The 26,815-nt window shown below is 40.7% G+C and overlaps 1 long non-coding RNA gene across 1 annotated transcript; it reads left to right on the top strand.

The window, feature by feature from the left end:
• The first annotated feature begins 11,390 nt into the window (after nucleotides 1-11,390).
• LOC112662755 (uncharacterized) lies at nucleotides 11,391-26,495 on the top strand. The gene is made up of 3 exons (XR_003138800.3): nucleotides 11,391-11,505; nucleotides 12,754-12,893; nucleotides 25,466-26,495. It is a non-coding gene; the product is annotated as an uncharacterized LOC112662755 (long non-coding RNA).
• The last annotated feature ends 320 nt before the right edge of the window (nucleotides 26,496-26,815 follow it).

Below are 26,815 nucleotides of genomic sequence, written 5' to 3'. Positions count from 1 at the left end.
CTGTGTCTCTGCCTCTCTCTCTCTCTCTGATGACTATCATAAATAAATAAAAATTAAAAAAAAAAGCTATAGAATAATCTCACAAAAGAATAATATGGAGCTATAAAATATTTACAAAAATGATAACATTTAGAAATGCTTATTTTATTTTTTAAGATGTTATTTATTTATTCATGAGGGAGAGAGAGAGAGAGGCAGAGACACAGGCAGAGGGAGAAGCAGGCTCCATGCAGGGATCCCGATGTGGGACTCGATCCTGGGTCTCCAGGATCACGCCCTGGGCTGAAGGCGGCTCTAAACCGCTGAGCCACCTCGGCTGCCCCAGAAATGCTTATTTTAATATAAATTTGAAATAACAGGATAGCAAATTGTTTAACATGCAACACTGTTCAGATTATTTTAAACTAGAGAACCATACGAAGAGAAAAATCCAATGAAAGATTAAAAGGTGATTTTGAGGGATACAATTATGCTTTTGCTTTTGTGTATGTGAATTCTTTGGCAATTTATAATTCTCTCTAATGAGTTTATTGCATTTTTTTTTCAAAGCAAAACATATTAACTTTAAAGAACAGCTAGGCTTCTTACTAGATTCTTTTTTTTTTTTTTTTAGATTACTGTACTAGGTACTTTGTGATTTTTAAGAATTAGTTTTTTTCAGAAGTATCTCTGAAGAAGCAATTAAATCTAAGTTTTTTGCTAAAGCTTTTGCTGGCAGATCCTCTGCTAATTGTCCATTGTATGCATATTTCAACAAGTCATAGACCAGAATGACACTATTTCAGTGAGACTTTTTATTTCTTCGTGGAAGAAGGCAGGGCAGGATCACTGCATTCCCCTTTGAGAAGGAGCAAGTGTGAAACTCAGCGTTTTTTGGAAGCCAGTTTGCTTAGATGCAACTGCTCACATGAATGCGATCGTTTTTTTTGTTTCTGCTTCATTAAAAAAAAGGGTGAGAGGGCTCAAGGAGGGATACACGGTGGTGGGAGGGGGCCCATCTTTCTCCCCCTCGTGTTTCTGCTGGAGAGCGTAACCACTTAAATGTGGAGTACTACTATGAACCTCTGGTCTCTCCTCTGCCGAGGCAAAATAATTCTTGCTCTTTAAAACTTTTCTCCCCAGTCTTACCAAACCAAGTGTTTAATTACATTTGGTACCCTTCTCTGATAGGTCTCTAGTCCTTCTTTAAGAACTTTCCGAAGAAAATTCTAACATGTTAGGAGAGAGCTCATAGGATCTCTAAGATGCCAGGAAATTCTTAGACTTATTTCCGTTTAACTCTGACATTTTTTTTTTTTTATGAAAAAAAAAATCGAGGCTGAGAGAAACAAAGTGCCAATGAGCATGGTGGCCAGTCTCTCCCCTTACTGTGTTGCCTACATGACCTGTTGCAAGCCCAGGGCACCCCACATTGGGCTCTCCTTCTCTCTCTGATCTACAGCCTACTCTGGGTCTGGTGCTCATCATTCACATATTTATGAAACAGAAGGGCAAAAAAAAAATGCATATCTTGCAGTCCACCGGTTTTCAACAAGATAATGAGCAACATTTCCCTCCCATTTTTTTAGACACACTCACATCCTTTTTATTCACAGACTGGAGAGGTTTTAACAGAATCCTTTGAAGGATAATTGTGCTTGTCCTGAAAGATGGTCTAAGACTCATGATTGAAAATAGCTATGCATAGATGTTAGCAATTTTACTAAAAAGACGAATCATGAATTGAGGCCAAAAGCAAAACTCCCAAGAAAGTGGAAGGCTGGTCATTTCTGCCATCATCTACTCTTAGCCAAGGTTCTCCCAGCAGCTACTCTGTACCTGAGGCTGGTTCTCTCCAGGCCTTCTCTGCGTGAACCCCCTCTTCTCAAGTACTCCTTGAAGCAGAGAAAGTTAACCATAGATATTCAAAGGGTCTCCCTTGTGGGACACGTTGCACACATGTAAGAAGCAAAAGTGAGCAAAACTTGTCGACGAAGGAAGTGATTCCATGCAAGCTGGCAGACTTTGAAATAAGATTAGTTGAAAGACATGAAAAGGACACAGCAAGCCAAAATATTGATAAAAGAATCGAAGGGCTTTAAAAATACTTCTCAATGTATAAAGCGGTTTTGAAACTTTTCCAACACTGTTGCTAGAAATATCCCCTGCTGCATAAGATTCTTCTTTGCAAGTTGTGACGAGACAAACTCACAAACTCTGTTAATTATAAGACGATAAAGCAGGATTACAAAAGATATAACCAAATAAATTAATATATGAGGTGTAAACACTTCCTTTGAGATCCTTCAAGGTGAGCCTTTTGCTATAGTGCGAAACTCCCTGGGGTGAAGCCAACGTACAAGCTTGGCCCCCAAAAAAGTAAAGCAGCAAAGCAGGGCATCTTAAGTGAGTGATTCCTGGATGGCGATTCCATTGTTCAATGTGAAGATTACTTGGCTCCCAACCAATGACCCCTAATCTCCACCGCATCTCCACCCCCTGGCCAGGAGCCCACAAATCTGTAGGAGCAGAGTCCCCTCACATGTAGAAAGAGGGAAGCAAGTGGAGCAGGGCCCAATTTAAGGCCCTCAGAGAGCAGACCCAAGAGCCAGAGTGCCAGGGTTCAAGTCCCCGGCTTGCTACCCAGCATTTCTACAACAACCTGCTTGCACTTCCTTTCCTGGAAAACGGAACCACAGAAAGCCTGCCTCAGAGGGTTACAGGAGTCCTGGTGGAGTCGGCACACACAGAGCCCCTCAACCAAACAGTGCCTGGCACACGAAGAAACCCAGAAACGCTAGCCGTTTCTGCGAATGTGCAGTTCCAGAAAAGAAAACTGTGCCTGGTAAGAACAGATACAAAAATACGCCCAGAGTACAGAGTTATTTATGTTAATATGTTCACACCTATGGATGAAAGTCTGTACAATGAGAAAAAAAATTAAACATTAAATACAGCAAAGCAACCACAGCAAATACTTGTGTTTTCTAGTTTCATCTCTAGACATTCCTCAGGGACATAGGTGATCCCTCTCTCCCCTGCATTATAAACATGACTGTCAAAATTAATCTGCGGTATTAGGGGTAGTGTTGACAGTTTCATCTCTATAAATGTTATTACTGTATTTTTTTCTAAACCCACAAACCTCTGCCCATCTTCTCCATCCAGAGGGAGAAGCACTTCTCCTCATCGATAGAAATTCAATTTGCTGCTCAAGTTAAGAAGCAGTAAACTTCTCTCCCTCTTGCTTTACTGCTGCTCTCACAATCATAAAACGAGCCTAATGCTTAAATGTTCGAAAGCACTTAATGTTTAATCGTTGGAGATTAAGTCTCCCTCGCGATGCCTGAGCTGCCTGGCAACAGGTGAGACGCTGATTGCCCGCCTGCTCCTAGGGGCAGGGCTGCAGCTCCGAGAAACATCTGCGCCCCTTTCAGAAGCTCATCAATGCCCAAGGAATGAAAAGTTTCCTTTCCCAAGGCAGTGGCAAGGTTCAAGGAGTCCGCGCAGAGCAGCAGCGGACCACATTCGGTCCAGGGATGGAGACACACGTGCACACAAGGATCTGTGATGTTCTGGGGCCCAAGGTCTGGCCAAGCCAGGGCCCCCGAGTGTCCATCCCCTGCGACCAGGAGGAGCCCCTCAGCCACCATCCTCTTGAAGTGGAGCAAGTGGACAGAGCCTCACGTGAGAAATGCCTCGCAACGGCCCGCTCCCCATTCATTCTATGTCATGTGGCCTAGACCCATTGGCAGCAACCCGCCGGCACTCCATGCCTATAGAATGTTTCCCTTTGTGCCTCTGAATCAGACCAGAGAACACAGGCAAAAGAGGGAAAGAAATAATTGCTTGCTGTCACCCATTCACTCTCTAACAGAGCCCATTTGGAAAGAAAGGAATTCAGCCCTAGTTCTCAGACGGGTGTTGACACCATGAATGACATCATATAGCCAGACCCTGAGCACCAACGAGGCTTCGTGAATGAACACTGCCAAGTAAGGACTGCGGTGCTACCACCATGGCTATTGCCCACTGAGCCGGGTCTCGGGAGCAAGGATCCTGAGTTCAAAGGATCCTTACCCCCCGCCCCCCCGCACTGACACTCTGACATTGGGCAAGACCCTCTCTCAGTTACGGTTCTTTTTTATAAAAAGGGGCTCATGTTGCAGGATGATTATGCAGGAAGGATCATCCAGTAGGAAGCCAGCAAATGTTAGTTCAAGCCGATTCTAGAATAAATTCATCATCAGAGCCCTGATAAAGCCAGTTTTTGTGTGTCATTTGGAGCTTCAACAGTGAGTAAATTCTATTATCATTAAATCCCTTTATACTCAGTTTCCCAACCCCAGCAATATTGACAAGTGGAGCTGAATAATCCTGTGCTGTGAAGGGCTATTCCATGATTATAGGAGGTACAGCAATATCCCTGACCTCTACCCACTAGATGCCAGTGCCATGCCTGTCCCCAAGTTGTGACAAACAAAAAATGTCTCCAGACATTGCCCCATATGTTTCCTATGGGGCGAAATTGCTCCCAGCTGAGAACCACCACCTTATATTATCATGGGATGCTAGGAAGTTGACAGCAAAAAATATTCTTTACTCCCAAAGACTGCATATTAAACACACTGAGATAACAGTAGAATCAGGAAATTGCCTTTTTTTTGATAGTTAATAGTAACTTTTCCAGGTGATGGGGATTAAAGAGTACACTTATCCTGCTGAGTACTGAGTGATGCATACGATTGTTGACTCACTGTATTGTACACCGGAAACTAATATAACATGGCACATTAACTATTCTGGAATTCAAATAAAAAACAAACAAACAAATAAATAAGAAAGCCACTGCTTGCCCCTGGACCCGTAACTGGGGTCAGGCCTCAGCATGTTCCAGAGACAAAAGCAAAGTCTGGCCAGGAGGAAATGACTTACACTCAAAAAGAATTGCAAGATTTTGCCCATTTACATCAGAAACCTGCAGAATGTACATGAGAACAGGTTCTGATGGCAGGAGGCTAGGGAGCATGGAACACACACTGGGTCGGTCCTAATTTATCAATCAGGGTGTACTGATGAGTGATTCCAAATTTAATGTGTTAATTCATGCAGATGAATGTGGCTCTAACAGTTTACTTTGTGTATTGGCTAAAATTAAACTCAACCATGGACTACTCTTAATGAGGCTGAGTTATCAGAACTCCCCTGGAAAGCTGTAGAGGACAAATCCAAAGGCCTAGGAAAATAGAATATTGGAGAGCATCACATGCACACACAGACACAAGCACACACACACACATCACTGCATCCACAGAGAATGCCCAAAGACTCTGAGTCACTGAGAAATGAGAAGAACACCAATGTCCTCAAAAAGTTTTGCAGTGGCTGTTCTCTGTAGGCCAGGCAGGGTGACTCAGATGGGCATGATGGGATCCCAGAACGGCAGAGGCCAAGTGGTAGCACTTCGCTAGAAGACATATTTACACGCGGGAAGCAGGGATAAGGTGGTCGTCAGAATGTCTGACCCAGAGGAATCTAAGGTGGTGGCTAATTGATCGGAGTATCTCTTACAAGAAAACAGATGAGTGGTGCCCTAAATTGACCCTTGAGCTTTATAACTGGAGCAAATGGTGGCCGAAATGGAGAGTTAGCTCCTCACCCAGTTTCCGAGCTCAGGACCTGCTGGGAAGCTCTACCTAGAAACTTGGCTCCTCCCACCCTCTCACCCCCGACTCCTAGCCTCCCTCTTTGTTCTATTATCCTCTGGAACATTATCTTTATCTGAAATACTTTCTTCCTTTATTCAGCAACAGCCTTCTATGCACTGTCTAGTTTGGGGGATTCTGTAAGTGAACAAAACGGAATCCCCCCCTTGCAGAGCAGCCCTGTATTTGGCTGGTTATTATGTATCTCCCTGATTGTATAGTCCTGGAGAGCAGGGATTTTGTCTGTTGTGTTCACTGCTACATCCTCAGTGTCTAGAAAAGCACATGGTGGGCCGCCCGGGTGGTTCAGCAGTTTAGCGCCTCCTTCAGCCCAGGGCGTGATCTCAGAGCCTCCGGGATCGAGTTCCACATCGGGCTCCTTGTGTGGAGCCTGCTTCTCCCTCTGCCTGTGTCTGTTCCTCTCTCTGTGTGTCTTTCATGAATAAATAAATAAAATCTTTTAAAAAAGAAAAAAAGAAAAGCACCTGGTATATAGCAGATGCACAGTAAATAAGTGTTGAATGAATGACTAGATCATCTGCTTGCGGCTGAGAAGAGTCTGTCTCTCGTGGTTTCCCTTTTGCACTAACATCTTTGAGTCCCAGCTTCCTTCCTCACTCTGATCATACCACTGACCAAGCCTTGGTTATGGTGAGCATTGCTGTCAAGTCCATGGGCAACTATACAGGGACAAGTGGCCCTGGAAAGTTGTTTCCAAATCAGGACAATGATCAGAATCACTTAGGGGAGCTTGAAAGAGCCCAGATCCTGGGGTACAGTGCTCTGACGTTCTAATTCTCTCTCTCTGGGGTGGGGCCCAGGAATCTGTCAAAGGGCCCAGAGCTGAGCACCAGCCCACCCACACTTGGCATCCTCACTCTATCCTTGCTCTTTCCTAGGAGCGTCCATGGACTCCCTCTTCTTCCCCAGAGCCCAAGTCTGAGAAGGACCAAGAGTGTGTGGGAACAAAACAGACTGGAGAAGAGGACAGAGTATTCCTCAACCGTAGAAGCATAACTAATCTAAGTGTGCCTGGAGAAGTCCACCCATCGTGCCCGCTGAGATAGCTCTTGAGCCGTGGCTTTCGTTTTCACCCCCAAATATGCAAAGAAAAAGCTGCAACTAGCACTTGCAGGTGTGACAGTTGTGCAGAAGTGATATGACACCTCGAGATGCAGAGGTTCCTGTTTTTCAGCAACTTGGAGTCATTACTGACATTTGCCTCCAATTTTCCCATCCACAGTTCCCAAGATGGAATCAATCAGAGGTTCTGAGAGCTTTAAGAGCTGAATAAGAGTTTCATCCTGAAAGCATTGCTGTCCTCTGCATCGCATCATATCAAGCCCAGGGAAGAGACTCTTGGATATGAATATTTTAGGATGAGAGGAAGGTTCAGTGATCTCATCGTGAAGGAAGCTCAGCCCCTCGAGGTCATCTGCAGAGCTGGAAACGATTCACATTGAGAACACTGACCTTCAGCATTTTCCCTGCTGTGCTCGTAAGCATCAGCCACAGGCTAACCCCACGGTCCACAGTGGGAGCTCGAGAGGCTCGGGTTTCAGATCTGGACTTACTGGATAGATAAGAGTGGGCTGGGGCGCTGACTACAGGAGCCGGTGCAAAGACCTAACGTGTCACACTGAACTCCTGAGCTCAGGTCTGCTGCACGGGCAGCGTCAGACAGCCAGGGTCACCACCACCGTGCTGGAACCTGAGCTGCTCGGCAGTGGCCCACAGCGGCTGTGTGCCGCCTGCAGAGTCCCAGCAGATGGACACAACCGGGTCTTGCCACAGCAGCAGGGGGCAGCGGAGAACGTGGGAGAAGACCAGGGAAACCCAGCACAGACACCCACAAAGAAAAAATAATTTAGGCCGAATTCTCGAGTTGGTGACACCCTAGCAGCCATGAGGAGGCAAGGGGTAAGAATTTAGACATAATGCCAGCAAAAACTAACGTCCTGTTTTTTATAAAACAATGCAATACACTGAAGACCAGCCTTAGTCATTTATAAATCCTAGCAGATCTTGTGAGTGAGTGAAATCTATTCCATTACTCTTTTTTTTTTAAGACAAAATAAAGAAGAGAAGCTTTCAGGGAAGTGATGAAACTCCTTAAAATTACTATCACAACACTTATGACAGTCTCACGATGGGGAGGGTGTTTTTCTATGTTGAAACATGACAAATTGTGCTCAAGGAACCCAATACATCCAAAATGACTAGAAGCTCGATCCCAGACGTCAATAAAGAATGAATGAGCAAAATTCTTCATGGGCTTAACATCAGAGGTACTGAGCATTTTGTAAGGCTGAACCAGAGATGGGTACTTTTTTTTTATGTACAGTGCTGTCAGAGGGAATAAAGATAAACATATCTATCTTTAAAAAAAAAGGCAGGCCATTATAAGTGATTATATATTTAAAACCATAATTGTTATTCTTGCTTTCGAATATTTAACAATTAAGCATCCATACTCTGGCCATTTTAATACGGAATATTTAATGTGATATACTATGTGTTATGACATTTGTCCCCTGTCAGGTGAGTTCTGCTCACCTTTGGATGGACCAAGTTTATCAGCAAACGAGATGAGTATGCAGTAAAAGCTGTAGACTCTTGTGTCCTTTACTGCCTTGTATTTCAGCTGCATCCAATTCCCTCCTGGGGATCTGCTACCTCTTCCATTCATCACTTCGATGCAAGCAACAGAGAAAGTGAGATAAAATAAAGACTGCCCTGAACAAATGGAATATTCCTCACTCTTCTTCAATTTTCCCTGGAAAGCAGATGCCTCAAAAGATTTTTGTCTCTAGCTCTGACATCTCTTCTGAGATCCAAGTGAATTTATCCAACCAGCAAGTTTACCCCTCTTCTTAAAACTTTCCAGAATTCACCACCCAATGAATGGCACCAATATTCATTCTGTTTTTCGAATTTCTTCTATCCCCTCTAGTTTTAGCTACCTCATTATCTTTTAGCAGTGATTCTAAAAATTAGTGCATGTCCCCTTGATTTTTTAAAGTCTAACATGAATTACGATTTTTTGCCAGTATCCAATACAATTACAGCACATGAACTCCATTTGTTGCTTAATGTCTTTGAATAATTGTTGTCATGCATTGTAACTCTATGTATTCTACACACATGTTAGACCCCAAGACATTGCTATTGTTCTCTTTAGTCGATATTCACTTATATTTATCACTTCTATTGGTCTTCATTTCTTACTGTATTTTGTTTCTGATGGGATTCGTCTTCTTTTACCAGAAGAACTCCCTTTAGAATTTCTTCAGTGAAGTTCTGCTAGTGACAAAATCCCTCAGCTTTAATTTATCTTAAAATGTTTTTATTTCACATAGACTTTTAAAAGACATTTCCACAAGACACAGAAATCTAGGTTGGCCTTTTAGAGATGTCATTTTTTTCTTACCATCTGAATCCTACCATGTTCGTTGAGAAGCCAGTTGCTGCCTTATTTTGCTCTTTTGAGCACAATGTGTACAATTTTTCCCTATGGAGGTTTTCAAGGATTTTCCCTTTGTCTTTTGGTTTCTGAAATTTTACTTCGAACTTGTCTAGATTGAGAATCACAGAGCTTCTTGAATACAATCTGAATGTGCGTCACCTGTCATTTCCTCCTGAAATATTGCTGGTGACGCTTTCCTAATCTCTTCTTCCAGGACAACAGTGACCTACTATTTAGTGCTTTCCACAGTATTTCATATGTTTCTGACTTTATTTATGTACGTTCAACTTTTTGCTTTTCTGTGATTTAGACTGGATATTTTCTGCTCTCTTAGTCTGAGTTTGCTGCTTCCCTTTTGTAATTGCTTCTAATTGCTATTAAACTCATCAAATGAGCTTATAATTTATTTGTTGAATACTTCAGTTCTAGAATCTCCACATAATTCCATTCTATCAGTTTTGGTTCTTTTTTTTTTTTTTTTTTTTTTTTTTCAGTTTTGGTTCTTAACAACATTCTCCACTCTTATCAATTTTCCAGAACATAACATGTTGGGACAGACAATCTCTCATGGGTTGTAAGCATGATCTTCTGTTCTTGCTGGAGATGCCAAAAACAAAAGGCACTGGCCAACCTTTACCCGGGCTATTTCTCAAGATTGTGTTTTCAGCCAATAATTTTCAGGGATGACCTAGTGGCTCTCTCCAGGACAGAGAGCAGGTTTTCTTACTGCCAGCTATAAAGTGGTGGATCCCTAGGTTCAGTGTCCCTCAGCCAGCCGTGCAAGGCCACTGCACATGTAGCATTCCTCTGAATCGTGTCACCTTGCCCTGTGGAACTTGGGACTGGAGAAGCAATGTAAATATGCGATGCCGGGGCTGCCTGCTGAGCCGAGTGCAGTAAAGCCCTTTCTCTGACCTGGGAGTCTCATGTCTTCTGCCATCATCCACGAAACATAGCAGATTACAGGAGCTCATTAGTAAGGTAAAATCAAATTTGAGACCAGACAATCAAGCATAGGCATTTTAATGTCCATGTGAGAAAACTCTATCATCTGTGGGTATGTTTCTATTTTCTTTTTTTATTTGACCCTATTTCTTGATATGTCTGGTAATTTTTTCTTGAAGGTCAGACATTATCTATTAAAAATAGCAAGGGTTCTAGAACACATTCTCTTCCTCCAGGGAAAGTTTTCCTATATTCTGGTAGGCACTGTGTGTGGAAGCAGACCACCTAAATTCAACTAGACACTAAACTCATTTGAGGCAAGGTTGCTGTTTTTCTAAGTCCCTGTCATCTCTGGTTCATCTCTGCTTCTGGGCTATAGGTTTCCATGGGTTGAATGGAAGCTTGTGCACCTGGGCCTCTCCTCCTTGATAAGTCTTGACCTCCAATTTTTGTGTCCTGAGTACCTTGAGCCTGCCAAAACCTCCTCTCTGCTTTCAGTAGCTTTCTACTCTGCTTCTTAGATCTATCCCAGTATGGCTTAATAATCAGGTAAATACCTAAAGAGGGAAACCACTAAAGGTTGGACTTAACCTCTCCATGCCGTGCTTAGTTCCAGGACCTTGGTATCTTTCATTCTACCTTTATTGGCAACTTTGAATTACAAATTTTGGTTCTCCAGCCTCACGCTGAAAGTTCAGCTGCTTTTTCTGCCTCTTATCTAGGGCTCTGTTCTGGTTTCTCAACTCCTCACCCACTGTAAATGCTCTGAGTAGAGAAGTGGCTAATAAAGTGTTAACTTATTTCTCAGTTATGTCCCTTACCTCTGAATTATTTGCCTTCAAGTCTTAGTTGCTTTAGCATTTCTTAAATGTCTTTAATCAGATTTTAAAAAAATATATCCAGTCTATCTTTTCTCAATTTTTCAGGAAACCATTGTTCTACCACAGGACAGAAACCAATGAGTCACTTCTGATATCACTTCTCCTTTACCTTCCATGTGCAGTACTTCCTTAATGTTTCTCCAGTCATTCCACTCCTCTCCATCTCCTGTAGCATTACCATTTTGTCTCTTACCTATGCTACTGGTGTGTCCCCTACCATTCTTTTTTCTTTTAATCTGTTCCCTAAGAGCAACCATAGGGATTTACATTGAAACAAAGTACTAGTTTTCTCTGCTGTGTAACAAATTGCCACTAAGTTAGGGCCTTTAAGCAATACAATGTATATAATGCATCGTCAATGCAATGCATCACAATATACTGCATCGCAATACATTGCATCACAATACAATGCACAGTTACCCTGAGTCAGAAGTTCAAACACAGCTCAGATATGTTCTCTGCTCTGGGTCTCACCACAGTACAATATAATTGTCACATGGGCTGTGTTTTTATCAGAAGGCTTGACTGGGTAAGAATCCTCTTCCAGGATCATTCGAGTTGTTAGTGAGATTTGTTCCCTTGAAGCTGGATGAGAGGGGGCCCCATGTTTTTGCTAGTTGATCACTAGAAGCTGCCCTAGGGTTCTGGAGTCTCACTCTGTCCGTTGCCATGTGGCCTTCTTCAACATGCCTACATACTTCATCAAGCCAGTAAGAACAATTTCTTGCTCTAGTTCATTAAGTTGGAGTCTTATATGATGCAATGTTATCATAAGAGTGACATCTTTTTTTTTTAAACAGACTCTTTTTAAAATTTTTTTATTTATTTATGATAGTCACAGAGAGAGAGAGAGAGAGAGAGAGAGAGAGAGGCAGAGGGAGAAGCAGGCTCCATGCACCGGGAGCCCGACGTGGGATTCGTTCCCGGGTCTCCAGGATCCGCCCTGAGCCAAAGGCAGGTGCCAAACTGCTGCACCACCCAGGGATCCCCATAAGAGTAACATCTTATCACTTTTTCCATATTCTATTGACTAGATGCCAGTCACAGGTTCCACTTACACTCAAGGAGGGAGACTATACTGGGTGTAACACCACAGGGCAGAGATCATTTTGGAAGTCTGCCAATCACAAATTATATGACATTAGCCTCTTCAGATTAAAACTCTCCTGGGGCTCCTGGGTGGCTTAGTTGGCTACCCATCTGACTCTTGATCTCAGCTCATGTCTTGATCTTAAGGTTATGAGTTTAAACCTCACATTGGGCTCCATGCTGGGTATGGAGTCTACTTAAAAACAAACAAACAAACAAACAAAAAACCTCTCCAATGGCTTCCTATTGCTATTAGGAAAAAATTCCTTAGAATGACTTATAAAGACCCATGTGATCTAAACCTAGCCCTCTATTTTCATCTTCTGCTGTGCCACCCCTTATTACCAGTACTCCAGCAATATTTTAAGTCCTTTATGTTTGCCCTATTCCTTCTTATCACAGGACCTCTGCATAGGCCTCTCCATCTCCTGTAGCATTACCATTTTGTCTCTTACCTATGCTACTGGTGTGTCCCCTACCATTCTTTTTTCTTCCTAAGTAATTTTTCCTTAGGAAGTGCCAGTTCTTAAAGTTTTCATTTAAGCCTAACTTCCTCTAGCAGGTTTCCCTGACATTCCTAGTCTGGAGAAAAAATCCCATGTTACATACTCCCAAATATACCTCCTTTGTGATTTCTGATATAGCATCCACTTATTTACCATGGTTTCATTTCATCTGCCTCCTCTAGTGACTCAACTCCATAAAACTCAGATGCTGTCCTTGGTTCAGTCCATTGTATCTTGCATACTGGAGACCCTCAGGATTCATTTGCATTCACTGAATAATTGGTCAACAGATGAACTCGGGCTTTTACCTTATCTGCATCAGGTATGTGCACCTATTAATAAAGTGGTGTTTTAACTACTAATTAACTATATTTCCAGATGTTACTTTCACAGGAACCTAATAAGGAGAAGGTATAATTATCAGGGAAAGACTTGAGCATTTCTGTGATGAAAACCTCACCTCTAAAAATATCCAGGTTCTGCTAAATTTCTTTTCACTATTCAGGCATGTACTTGAGACAATACCTATTAGAGAATATATGCCCAACACCTAACATTGGAGTGACAACGTTAGATAATCTCAATTAACCCTCACATTAACCCTATCCAATGAAATGGGTACTATTATCTAAGAATTATGAGTCACAGAAATTAAATAATTTGACTAAGGTTAAGCAGATAGCAAGTGACAGCATGAGGATTTGAACACAAATAGAAAGAATGCTGGTGTCTGCTTTTTTTCCCCTTTAAGATTTTATTTATTTATTTATTTATTTATTTATTTATTTATTTATTTAGAGTGCACAATGCTAGTGGAGGCAGGGACAGAGGAAGAGGGAGCAACAGAATCTCAAGCACACTCTGTGCTAAGCACAGGGCCTGGTGCTGAGTGCAGAGCCCAAAAAAGGGCTCCGTCTCACAACCCTGAGATCATGACCTCAGATCATGAACTGAGGCAAAACCAAGAGTCCAGCACTTAACCAAGTGAGCCACCCACGAGTCACTGGTGTCTGCTCTTAATGGATCCATTGGGTCAGTGCTTCTCAAACTCTCAGTAGTCCAATTGATCATTCTTAATTTCCAAGAAACCATGGACCAAAATCTTTGTAAAGTACAACAAAAATAAACTATTAGGGTAAATAAAATAATACTAAATATGAATTTTTTTTAGATTCAGCAAACATAAAATTGTCCTCTCAAATTAATATAAAAGTTTCTAAATGTGGGGCACCTGGGTGGCTCAGTGGTTGAGTGTCTGTCTTCAGCTCAGGGCATGATCCCAGGGTCCTGGGATCGAGTCCCGCATCAGGCTCCCCACAAGGAGCCTGCTTCTCCCTCTGCGTGTGTCTCTGCCTCTCTCTCTGTGCCTCTCATGAATAAATAATTAAAATATTTTTTAAATCCCAAACAGTTCTAAATGCTTACTCTCAATTAGTATACTTATGTCACTATAGACCAGTAGCAGACAGTTTGTAGATCAGCACAGATCTGACTGGCACCATGGTCTGCTTCCTCAGTGGCTTTGAATTCTGTATTCTCTGTGGAACTGTCCAGTGTATCCCTGAGGCCTTTTGCAGCAGATACATTTTTCCACAAGAGAAAGAATCTCGTCAGAGTACTTCCCAAGCCCTCTGGTTCTTGAGACCAGAGCCAGGATGAAACGGAGTCTGAGAAGAAAATGTCTGCCAGGAAACTTTCCCACAGCTGAGGTCTGATCATGATACCATCATGATCAAGGGCTTCAATAGCATTGATAATCTTCAGATTTTTTTCTACATTCCCTACTGGACTTGAAAAGGCCTCTTTAATTGAGATCCAACCAGTTTTTCCAAACTTATCTCCTATTACATTCTGCTACAGACTGAACATCTGTGTTCCCCTGGAATTCTTATTCTTGGGTTAAATCCTTAATTGTCATTATGTGCTTGCTTGCTCACTCTGTCTCTGTCTCCATCTCTCCGCACACTCTGAGGAAAGGCCATGTGACCACACAGCAAGGAGGTGGCTGTCTACAAGGCAGGGCCCGAATCTGCGGACACTCCAAACTTGGACTACCCAGGTTCCAGAGCTGTGGGAAATGACATTCTGCCTTTTACATGACCCAGTCAATGGTCTTTTGATAAAGCAGCCCCAGCTGAATAAGACACACTCCTCTAAATTCCAGGCTTTCCTGGGCACTTTGCTGCTCCTCACACACAGACTAGGTGTTTCCATTTCGATGCCTTTGCTCATTCTCATGTCTATCAACTTGTGTCCATGTCATAAGAATTTTTCTCACTATTCAGCTCATACCGACCTACATCAATCCTTAAGAAGGGAATGCAAACTGTGAGGATGCTTGGGAATCTTGAAGCAAAGTAACAGCAATTGATTTAAAACACACACACACACACACACACACACACACACACAAATATTATATTCTCTGTGAATGTCACCACCATTAAAGTATATTATATAGAAATAAAAGTAAAAAAAGACTATCATAAGATATTCAGAGGGGGGGTTTTACATTTTATATGGAACCTTGGTTTTCCCCCCACTGTTAAATACAGAATAAAATTGTTTACAATTGACAATAATAAATCTTATCCATTTTTAGTGGCCAACATCAAATGTGATCTAGGGCCTGATGAAACCCCAAAGCTCACTCCCATCACAAGTGTCATACATTGCATCAGTTTTTCTTCCCGGAGTCCCAGTGGCCTCCAGATTAGGTCCACTGCCCTCACTTATTCCCCTGTTTGCATGCAGGCCACTTCTCAGGATACAAAGTGGTAAACAACGCCCCTGCTTCTACAAAAGCCATGGCATTCTTTTTCTTTGTTTAACTCCCTGGTTCCTACAAGGAACCAAAGGAGAACTTAGAAAGTTGGAAGATAATTCAAAATATTCTATTAGTAGCTACTTCTGGCCCACATCCCGTGGTGCACTGAAGCCACTTCCCACTAGCTCAGAAAAGGCACTTCTGTGCATTTCTTCCCAACTGCATATTTAGTAACACCCCACGGGTAGCTTGAAGTCAGCCATACTGGAAGAATTTACATCATGGAAATGGACAAATGCCACAACAGGAACTCCCACACACTCCAGAGAGCCAACATTTACCAACACACCACTGTCTACACTGAGATATAAATGGGCTGGGTCGGCTGACCCAAAAGACAACAAAGCTGAACACCTCCATTGTTTGCGAAGAAACAATCACTATCAATGAATTCCACCAATTTCTTTTGTTCAGCAATCAATATCATGGAGTTTGTACCTTTCATAGAGCCTTGACCCATATAGCCTTGTTCCCAGTATCATGGACACATGTGTCTGCCAGGTTTTTATGTGTTATTACATCAAAGTCTCAGTCCACTTTGCTTTATCTCCCCCACAGAACCTAGACTCATGCTTCCTATCCAGTGCACTTTTAATAATATTTGTTGAAGAAATTAGTCGCAAGTGAAATCAGTATCTGGAGAGCCCCAGTTGAAGGCAGAAGTAACGTTATTCATCTCCAGGAATACGAAAGACATTCATTGTGTCTTAGCTGTCAAATTTGACAGAGACACAAGGTGCCAAAGATGGTGCATTAATTGAAGTAGAAGTAGGCCTCAAGTACCTCAGAAATGTGACAGACAGGCACTAGACACCACACAGGAGAGCAAAAAAGAGAAGAGGAAGAAGAGAGGCTGAAGCCAAAATAAAATGAGCCCATTTGCAAATTCAGCCTCAATTAAAGTCCAGAGCAAGTGATGAAATGAGAAAATGCTTAGAGTGTCCTCCAAATGCAACGGATTATTACTGTTATTCTTTTTAATTTGGCTTACTAACGGACTTAATCATTATCGATAATAGCACCGAGCATTTCCTGGGAAATAAAGAGGCACATTCTGGGAAAACAATCCAAAACAAGAACAAAAATAAAACCAAACCAAACAGAGACATGAGAGGCAATGTCAGATGCTAAATAAAATCTAAAAGAAGAAATGAAAAAATATTATTCATGTATTAGCATAAGCTCAAAGATAATGTTTCACTCTGGGACCAATTACTGCAAGGAAGGAGTGAGAAAATGGAAGCAATAAACTATTTTTTAAAAGAGAAAAAAAAAAGACGGGGGGACATAAATATAATTAGATGAGTTTTATATGAACCAAGATTTCCAAATGAAAGGCAAGAAGACAAAAGTAGGTCTTTGAATGTGGAAAATGGGCATGGCAAGGGGAGATCAACAGGATGCAGAGTTGACAACGTCCTGAAACTACGAACACTTAGTACCGGCCCACAGGATGTGGTCTCCATGCACAGGATTCTGTCACTCTGGGTCAAGAAACCAAGTTCGTGGAGGGCAATGAGCATGCCTTACACATCCTGGACTCTCTCTCAGAGGCTGGCACAGTGCCCCACACACAATTCATGTCCAACAAACCCCGAGCCATGCTCTCTGTGCCTCCTCGACACTGCCTTCTGTGGATTTGCCTTGTTGTGTGCCTCCCCTCCTTCTTGGAATAAGGTGAAGTGGCAAGAATAAAGACCATCACATCACCTTCCCACATCTTTCCATCCATGCATGTCTATCTTCGCTGCAAAAGTGATCAGCGTTTACCTTCTCCGAATACATTTTTTCATTCTGCTGGGAAACTGCATTTAAGAAAAAATGTTTACTCAAGTCTGAATTAGTCACTACACACACACATGTATGCAAAGACAAACAAACAAAAATGAACACCGCATACAGAGCCTAACATTTCTTGAGGGCTCAGAACTTCATAACACCAATATTTCAATATGTGCCAGACTAAGCTGGTCAACTGAAGACAAAACTGGGGCCACATTTTTCTGCCTCACCAACCTTCCATCTTATTTAGAGTCTATCTACTTTCTCCTAAAGTTGGCTTCCTTCAGGTATAACTGAGGGCAGCCTCAAAATTTCTGTACCAGATCCTCTGCTTTTTGCTGCTCAATGTCCCAATAGCATCATTAACCCCAATGTCTAACTACAAATGATTTCCAAAGCCACAGCCTAGCCATGACCACTCACCCTCTCTCAGATTCCATTTATGTAGGTCCCTTTAGGAAACTTCATGGATTTCCCCAAAACACACAAACCTCATAAGCTGAAATCCAAGTTGATCTTCCTCTCTCAAAACAACCTTCTCAAATCACTCATTATAACAAAGAGGCTTACCATATTCACAAACATCAGGTTTCAACCACCTGAAAACATCTGTACATCTTTTCCTTCGCCCCACATCTAATCTTACATCAAACATTATACATGGCGAGTGGATCTATTTTAGACTTTTTTAAACACTCCATGTCCCACTCAAGCACAACGTTCTCTCTAGAACTTGCAGTTTCCTTCAGCTCGAGTGGCCCTTCCCACTCTAACCACAGGTGCAAATGCTTCCCACCCTGAAAGCACTGTCCACACATGTGTCCTTCAGCCTCCTCTCCTCAGCTGAGAATCTTCTTCCCCCTTCTGGGCTTCAACAGCACATCTCTGACTCTGGTGTGTTTGTGTTTAGCTCATGGCATTCCTCTCAAGTCAACCAATGTTTTACATGTATGCCTTTTCTGTTGCTGCTCTCAGCCTCTTAAAGCTGGGATCCATGTCAAATTCATCTATACCATCCAGAAGCAGCTAGTGCAATGACTTGCAAATAGTAGGCATTTGATAAATATTTCCACCATGAATAAGTGATGTTAAAACTCGCCTACTTAAATGAGGTATTCACTGTTAGCTTGTTCTAAAGGGAGTTGAGTGACAGCGTGCAGCAGGATCAATCACTGAGGGCACATCAACGCCAGCTTCCCATCAGCAGATGTTGCCCATTGTAGAGCAGCACGTGGTCCTGTTCAGGTACCGTTGCCAAACAGAAGGTTCTCTTGGCAGGAGTGTTGGCATACTCTGTGTTCTGCAGGCTGCACCCCTGAGCCAGCACCTCCGTTGGCAAATGAGCCTTCTCAGAACTGGCTTGTGCCACCCTCCAAAGGCCTCCTGCCACCCAAACAGATGGGCACAAATGTAAGTGTGCCGGGTAGCAAGCATGCACATCAGGTTGGAGCTCCCAATAAAAGATTTGTCTCTCATACATGGCATCACCCCATCCATGCAGAAAAGCATACTGCTGTGTCACATGAGGTGTTGTAAAGGAATTACTCTCGAATTCTAATTTTGGAGTCCATTAATTAAAGAGTCCCAGACCTGGAAGTGGGAGAGAGGATGAGAAAGAGCTGAAAGAAAATACCATCTCCCTTTAAAGTGTGAATTGGTGACATCTGTGGAGCTCAGAGATGCTTTCTCCTTCCAGGTGGAGTTCAGATTTAAGACACAACTTTAAGCAGCAGCTAAATCCATGACTGGGGCTCCTGTGGCTGCCAGCAAGGCAGCAGGACACCAGACACTTCTCTCAGGGACTGATGCGTATCCTCACACAGGGGTGAATAAAAGTTTAAACTCTTTCCATCTGAGCCAAGATCTGTAAACCACATTCCAACAGTGTAGGTTTAGAGAGAAGAGTGCATTCTATAGCCCACCGTATTCTGAGAACCTGGTTACAGTAATGGCCAAACTCAAGCTGAAAACCTTTATTAACACAGAGATTATCTTAATTGTCTGATGGCCTGAGCTGGCTAGACAAAACAGTCAGCTGCGGGAGCAGCCAATGTGGCCTTTGGAGGATATTACAATTTTAAAAGCTTGCAATTGACAAAGAAATAATCCCACCTAAAGCACTTTAATTCTGTTTTTCGGTTTTGATTTGTCGTGTGGTTTTTTTGAGACGATAAAGACAGATAGGAACAATATCGATCTACTTAGTGGGCAGATCTCAAAGTAATTTCTTCCACTGGGATTTGTATTTTTGCTTTTACCTTCCAAACTCTAATGTACCCATGACTCATTTGGAACACAAGAAGTGCAGCTTGAGTCTCCCAGTCGGTCATCTGCAGAATGCGCCAAATAGCTACAGGACCATGGGGAAGCCACATAATGGAAAACAGATCATCTGGCAAAACAACTGTCCAATGGTCAGCAGGTGACCCAGTTGTTGGACCACTATGCTGCCCAGTACTGGAAGGTGCTCAATCCCAGAAATGGGCTATAAATGTTCATTCGGAGCCATACCATTTGGAAGCTGAGAGCCTTAAAGACCTTGGCTTTGCTGGTCACGCTAGGGGTGTCAGGTGCTTCTCTGTAGATAAAATCCATCCAGTCTACTTACTGTCTGCTTTTTAAAAGTCATTCTTTGTTTCTAGACAGCACCAGAGGCTGGACTGGGGATTAAGTATCCACTGTGAATGCAGTTCAGAGATATTAAGAAAGAATAAGAGAGAAAGGAAGAAAAGTTTTAACACCCACTGTAGAAGGAATATCTCACTGTGACAGCTTGAGATACTCCATTTCTTAAACAATGGAGAGTAATATACAGCTCTACAGTGCATCACCGTCATACTTGAAAGCTTTTTCTGCAAGAAAAAGAATTATTTTTAATAATGAGTCAAGTCTTAACCTCTGGGATGTTTTACTTAGAAGATTTTGAAGAAATTTACTTCTAATTTTATTTACTGATATACATGCATTTTTAGATCTTCAAAAGTATTCAGAACTCATTCGTTTTTCAGTTAGAATTAGTCCAAAGAGGTTAACATTAGGATCTTTGGATGACTTAATTGTAGATCATAAGTGTCTCCAAACTCAACTTTGCTGCCAAAATGTTTTTTTCATCCTCTACTCTCTCTGGAAGGAAGTCACTACAATGTTCATTTGTCTGGTAGCAGGATGAATGGCCAACTCCTGGCATGTACAAGTTGAAGAAGCTATAATTTGCTCCCCATTTCCCTTGAAGGTCACTAAATTTAATACTGTGATTGAAACCCTGTGCCTTCCATAAATCTCCAGACAACTGTGATTCCTAAGAAGGCAGATAATTTGGGCAGATATGTTGACCTGTGCACACATGTTAAACAATTATAAATTGTTTCCTTTCATCTGTCTCAGAAGTAATCTCTAGTAAGACTCCAAAATATAAATCCTATCTAAAATGAGACAGCTAGGGAATAGCCCATGAGGATTGGTGGGTTCACCCACAGCACTGACACCCCTGCACAGCTTCAGATGATGACAGATGACACTGATTATCAACCTTGACTTGACTTGAACTGGTGGCTTCTATCTCTGGCTTCCTTCTTGAAGGCAAACAACAACAACAAAAATATGCTTCATTTATTCCATTGGCATTATTCCCAGTCAATGAATGAGGATGACACTTCTCCCAAGTAACCATCTCAAAGTTTTCTGAGTTAGTTAGTGCAGAAAATGTGGTGCATTGGAAAATATGTAATAAAATCATTCTTTTACTTTGTGCCTGGAGGGAAGGTAGGGCATTCAAGACAAAATAGCTCTGCCTTTCCTGGTCCACATAATCTTTGATATTCTAGGATGGAAAATTTGTTGCATCCCTGGATACACATAAAACCATCAGCAGTCTCTAGATCCTCAAACTGGGAAAGTAGTGGTGGCATCGCAGGAATGTAACTTTGTTGGGGGTAACAGAGGCTCCTGACAGGATGCAAGTGGGTATGTAAAAGTATTTAAGGCAGAAGAATGGAGGCAGAGTGACCAATAATGGAGGGCTACAATAGGAAACAATGCTTGAGAGTGATGAGGTGAAAGGTACTGACAAGTATTGAATCCCAAATCCACGTCCCTATAATTTCTATTGGCCTAAATTGAAAGGGTTCTCCCTATTTTTAATCACCCTTCATTTCAACATAACTCATGCAATCTCCCAATATTAGTTTGCTAGAGCTTCTGCAACAAAGTACCACATACTTGGTGGTTTAAACAACTGAAATTTGTCATCTCACAACACCGGAGAACAGAAATCCAAGATCAAAATGTTATCAGGGTTGGCTCCTTCTGAGGCTATGAAGGAGAATCTGCACCAGACCACTCTCCTGGCTACTGGAGATCAGCTAGATGGAATCTTTGGTGTTCTTTGACCAAAGAAACATTGCTCTGATTTCTGTCTTCATGTTCACATGTCATTCTCGCTGTGTGTGTGTCTTTGTGTGTAAATTTTCAATAAGGATAGCAATCATATTGAATTAGCAGCTGACTCTGTTCATTATGATCTCATCTTAACCAATTATATCTGCAATAACCTTATTTCCAAGGTCATATTCTGAAGTATTGAGGGTTAGGACTTCAGTATATAAATTTGAAGAGGGTGCTATTCAACTCATAACTCTTCCTAAAAAACTAACAATAACTATAACAGTCTGTATCTTCCTTCTCAGGCCAGGGGATCAGGGTCTTTTTAATCAGAGTTATAATAAAGGATAGAGGCTGTTTGATGTAATATAAGACCACAGATTCAGGGACATGCTCAAACTGCAGAAGCAAAAAGGAAATCAGAAACCCACTAGCAAAAAAAGAAAGTCTGATGTATTACCAAGCCAAAAGGACCAGGAACAAGTATCAAAGCTAAGAATAAAGGAAGTTGTAAAATTGGATTCAACATAAATATACAAAAAGCAGGGAAGGGTAAATAAATGAAGTGTAATTATCAAACTAAAGTTTTGGCATTTTCTCACTCCAAAGGGCAATTTATGCTTTTATGGATGGATATCCAGCTTATCTCAACCACGGTTGAGAATCCTACATAACAGGAGTTGAGCTGTATATTCTCAAATCCTCAAACACTGACTCTTAAAAGAAAAGATAGATACTAAGTTCATACTGCAATTAGTATGTAGGTTGTGATTTCTATGAAATCTCTTTAAAACGATAATATTTCACTTCAAAACAAGAAGATACAAAAATATATTGATAAGAAATATTCAATCACATGAAAGACAATAAATAAGAGAAAAAGAAAGGACAAATTGAAAGTACAACAAATCAATGATGTATCTAAATTCTAACATACATTAAATGTAAATTAAATGGATTAAACATTCCAGGAGAAAGCAAAGATCATGCAATAGAGCTCTAAAATCCCTCTGTATGTTGTGCATAATAGATCCATCCAAAATAAGGATCCAAAAAGATTGGATAAAGGGTTTCAAAAATATATACCATGTGGTTATAACCAAAAAAGAAAATCTACAGCTCGTATAACACCAAGTAAAATACACTTTAAGGCAATAAATATTTCTACAGATAAAGAGGGTTCTCTTATAAAGGATTTAATTCATCAGGAAGACATAAATATTTTAATTCATATGTGCCTATAGTGGGCTGAATGATAGCTCCTAAAAAGATATTGCCCCATCATAATGTCAAGAACTGGTAAATACTACCTTATTTGGAAAACTTCTCCTGAGAATGAATAAAAATCATTAAAATCAAGAAAACCCAAAGTCTTACTATAAGACTTAAAAATTCTGAACATATGTCAGCACACTGATCCAGTGATTTATTTTTTTAAATAGAGTACCTAATGTTCAAGAATAAACCCACTGGGACTGTTCTTAAAAAGAAAAAAGAAAAGATTTATTTATTTGTGAAGAAGAGGGGGAGGGGCAGAGGAAGACAGTCTTCAAGCACACTCCCCACTATGCATGGAGGAGCTCAATGGGGGGCTTGATCTTATGAGCCATGAGATCATAACCTAAGATGAAGGCAAGAGTCAGACACTTAACCGACTGAGCCACCCAGGTGTCCCTTTAGTGTGTTTATTCTAAGAAAGCAACCTTGATTTAATATTAGAAATTAATGCACCTCATCTTCAACAGCTTATCCCAATAAATGCTGCTGACAAAATTCAACATCTAATCATGAAAAAAAATCACGTGGAGATCCCTGGGTGGCGCAGCGGTTTAGCGCCTGCCTTTGGCCCAGGGTGCGATTCTGGAGACCCGGGATCAAATCCCACGTCAGGCTCCCGGTGCATGGAGCCCGCTTCTCCCTCTGCCTATGTCTCTGCCTCTCTGTGTGTGTGTGTGTGTGACTATCATAAATAAAAAAGAAAAAAAAAAAAGAAAAAAAATCACGTGTATAAACAAAGCATAAGAGAGAGTTTCCTGAATTTGATAAGAGGAATCTAAAATCCACTTCCTACTGGGAAGTAAAATGATGACATTTTTTGCTTTATAATCAGGAATAGAAAAATAATTCTTCTTAGCACTATATCTGCTTAAAGTTATATTCTAGGTGCTATTCAACATAGTGATACTATAAAAAAATGTATAAAAATTTAAAAAGGAGTTTCTTTCTTTAAAGAGAGTATAATTGAATTTGTAGAAAACACAAAATACAGTAAAGATGCTAATTAGAAATTATGAATGAGTTTAGCAAGTTTGCTCAATGAGGGCCATATAAAAATAAATTGAATATAAAATAAAAGGATATATAAAAATCAAAACCACCTAAGCTCTATTGTACTAATATAATTAGTATGTTGTATCAGCATCAAACATTTGAAAAATGAATTCTTTAAAAATTTCACTTATAGTAGGATCAAAAAATATAATATTACCAAGAATAACTATTTTTAAAAAAAGCAGGATGATCACTACAATAAAAACTATAAACATAGCTGAGAGAAATCAAAGACATAAATTAACGGAGAGATATGCCATGTTCTTAAACATTAGATAAATGTTTTAAATAAATTATTTAAACCCAATAATGTCAACGGAGTCAGTATAGTTCAATGCCAATTCTTCCAGATTAGTGCAAAGATCTAATGCACTTCCAATCAAACTCCAGAAGATCTTGTTTGGTTTTTGTTTTGTTTTGTTTTAAAGATTCGTTTATCTATTTTAGTGAGAGAGAGAGAGAGAGCATGAGTGGGAGGGGCAGAGGGAGAGGGGGAGTGAAAAACCTGAAGCCGACTCTCTGCTGAGCGTGGAGCCCAATACAGGGCTCGATCTCAACCCTGAGATCATGACCTGAGCCAAAATCAAGAGTCGGACACTTCACTGACTTAGCCACCCAGGCGCCCACAGGTTGTAGACTTCAAATACATATGGTTATTTTACTTCAGTTGTAAAACATCTATCTTACATACATATGAAATAGTCTTACACATATGTCACAATAAACGAAAAATAAAACTTTTTAAAAATGATGCCATGGACAATAACATCAAAAAATATAAAGAATGCACAGAACAAAACATGTATAAGACTTCTTTAGAGAAAAATCATTAAACTTTATCAAAAGACATTGAAAGACTTAAATAAGCGAATTACCATGTTCATGGAATAAAAACTTCAATATTTTACAGAATTTCAAAGATGTCAATTCCTTAAATTAATGATAGACAGAATGCAACCCCAATCAACACATTAGCAGGTTAATCGGGGTCTGAGAATGAGTGGAAGTTGATGAGCTGATTCTAGAACACAGATGAAAATGCAAAGGACCAAGGATAGCTAAGACACTGATAAAGAAGAACAAGATGTTAAGATGTGCTCTATAGATATCAAGACTGGTTATAAATCTCAGGTAACGAAACCACCAGTGCTGATTGTGGACACAGACAAAATGACAAATGGAATGGAATATATAACCTGAAAACATACACATGCTCATGTGGACAGATAAATGGCAGGCGTAGCATTGCAAATAAGTAGGAGGAGATGAACTCTTCAGCAAACCATGCAGAGAGAATTAGATATCCATAGGGGAAAATGAAATGGAACCCTTGCTTCATACCACAAACAGAAAACAAAATCCAGTCTAATTTATTTTTTTTATTTTTTTCCCTTTTTTCCCTTTTTTTTCTTTTTTCTTTTCCAGTCTAATTTAAATCTAAGTGCCAACACCCAAAATATGAAACTTTTAGTTGATAATGTGTGCATATTTTTGATGACATTAGTCGGGTCAGGCTGCAGTAACAAAATACCACAGACTGGATGATTTAAACAACAGAATTTTTTTTCTTGCAGTTCTGGAGGCTGGAAGTTGAAGCCAAAGTGCCAGCAGGTTGGTTTCCTCCGAAATCTTTCTCTAGCTTGCAGGCGACCATCCTCTTGTTGCGTCTTCATCAGACCTATCAGTGTGCATCTCTGGTATCCTGGTGTCTGTCCACATTTCCTCTTCTAATAAGGACACCAGTCAGGTTGGATTAGGGCCCACCCATAAGATCTCATTTAGCCTTAATTACCTCTGTAAAGGCCCTATTTCAAAATGCAACATTCTGAAGTTCTGGGGATTAAGACTTCAAGGTATAAGTTTGGAGACGGGGGCATAATTCAGCCCATAACAGATCCCTTGAGGTAGATAAGGATTGCTTAAACAAGACATAAAATGCAAAAACCATAAAAAGACTGATAAAAATACTTGATTTACACTTAAGAATTTTTGTTATAAGGCTCATAAAAAGACAAAGTAGAAGATTTTTGCTACATTTATACCCCAGAACAGCTATACAGAATATATAAAGAATTTCTACAAACCAATAAGAAAAAGAAGAAAAAAAGAAAAAAGAAAAAAACCCACAAACATATAAGATCTCTGCAACTCAAAAGGGGAAAACAGAGTGATAGACCAGAACAAGAACTTCAAAAAGAAAAAAAAATCAAATGTCCAAAATACACAGTGAAAAAAGGTGCTCCAGCTCCTTCCTAATCAGGGAATGCAAATGACATTGGCAAGACTTGAAGCCTGACAACACCAAGTACTGATGAGGATGTACAGTGAAGAAGCATCCCAGACCATGCTGAAGAGAGTGTACATGGTACAATTACTTTGTGAAACAATTTTGTATCTTCTAATACAATTGAAGATAAACATATCCTGTGACTGGGTAGCTTTTTTCTTAGACATAAACCCAGAGAAACTTCTAGAATATATATATCCATATAGGTAGAAGTGGAAGCAACTTAAAAGTCCAACAAAACTCAGCCAGAGTTTTTTAAATGGTGCTCTTAATTCTGGGAAACAAACAGAGGGTACCTGGAGGGGAGGTGGGTGGGGGGATGGGGCAACTGGGTGATGGGTATCAAGGAGGGCACGTGATGTGATGAGCACTGGGTGTTATACGCAACTGATAAATTATTGAACACTGCATTTGAAACTAACGTTGGCTAATTGAATTTAAATTTTAAAAATAAAAATAAAAAATAAAAGTGCTATATTAACTTGATAGAATATTATTTTATAGTAATGAGAATATGTGAACAACAGCCCCACATAGCATCTTCATGCAGCTTGCGAACAATTTTGAATAAATGAAATCAGACAAAAGGATACATTCACTATGATTCCATTTATGTTTAATTTAAGAACAGGATAAT

Source organism: Canis lupus, chromosome 34 (assembly GCF_003254725.2).
Source record: "Canis lupus dingo isolate Sandy chromosome 34, ASM325472v2, whole genome shotgun sequence".
Taxonomy (NCBI): domain Eukaryota; kingdom Metazoa; phylum Chordata; class Mammalia; order Carnivora; family Canidae; genus Canis; species Canis lupus.
This window is presented reverse-complemented; position numbering and strand designations above follow the sequence as displayed.